This window comes from Antennarius striatus, chromosome 13 (assembly GCF_040054535.1).
Source record: "Antennarius striatus isolate MH-2024 chromosome 13, ASM4005453v1, whole genome shotgun sequence".
Taxonomy (NCBI): Eukaryota; Metazoa; Chordata; class Actinopteri; order Lophiiformes; family Antennariidae; genus Antennarius; species Antennarius striatus.
Window position 1 is genome coordinate 6,566,441 of NC_090788.1, and position 1,060 is coordinate 6,567,500.

Here is a 1,060-nt window from a genome sequence, read left to right on the forward strand (position 1 = left end):
TTTTTTTGTTTTTTTGTTTTTTTTTTAATGAGTGTGCGTATTGTCATGATATGTGCGCGCCTCTGTTGGCTGATGGTTGTGTGGGGCGACGTGCGCGTCTCCTCGCGTGTTTGCGTGTGAGTTTTAAAAAAAAAAAAAAAAAAAAAAAAAAGTGGGAGAATTGCGTGAAAACACACCGGCAAACACTTGCAGCATCCTAATGGCTTTCAGAGAGAATAGAAAATTCAGCGCATGAACAGCTTGTCGCTAAGGAATTCACTTTAGGTGTTTTCCCCTCCCTCCCCTCCTCCTCCAATATATTATTTTATTTATTTTTTAATCGCAAAAGCATAGAAGGCGAGAATAGACAGGCTCTTCTCATCATGTCTCCTCGGACTGTTGATTCTCTGTCATTTGTTGAGTGTTTCCAGGAGAGGACGTGCGGACCACATTAACGTGTCCAAACGCCATTTAAACGTCGGGCGGCGGAGCCAAGTGGACTTTCCAGATCGGTTTGCATCCCTGATATGAAACACCGGCACTGTGATGCATGCATTGGCGTATTACGGGCCATCCATATTTCTCGGCATCTAATTTTTTTTTTCAGCAGAGGAGTGATATAGCCTGCTCTGACGTCTGCATCAGATATTACCCAGTGCTTTTTCAATGTGCATTTTCCCCTCAGTGACTTTGCGCTGATCTACATCATCAGCGGCAGCAACGGGGGGGGAAAAAAAAAAAAAAAGGGAATGAAGATTTCATTTGTTTTTTTTTAAAAAAACCCACCGCTCCCCTCCAAGACGACCAGCGTTTTCCTGCTCAAACAAAAACAACAACAACAACAACAAAAAAAACAACAAAATCTTTTAACAACATCACGTTGTGGAATAGTCTGGCGCCAGAGCATCGCTGGAACCATGCCTCTTCTGCAGATTTGGACTGGGAAATTTCATCCACCAATTTGATCATCAAGAGGCTGCTGCTCAGTCATTCATGCCAGTGTTTGTGTTTTTAAGAGGAAGAATACTTGTCATCACTTTTAAAAGTCTTGTGTGTGTGTGTGTGTGTGTGTGCTGTTTTT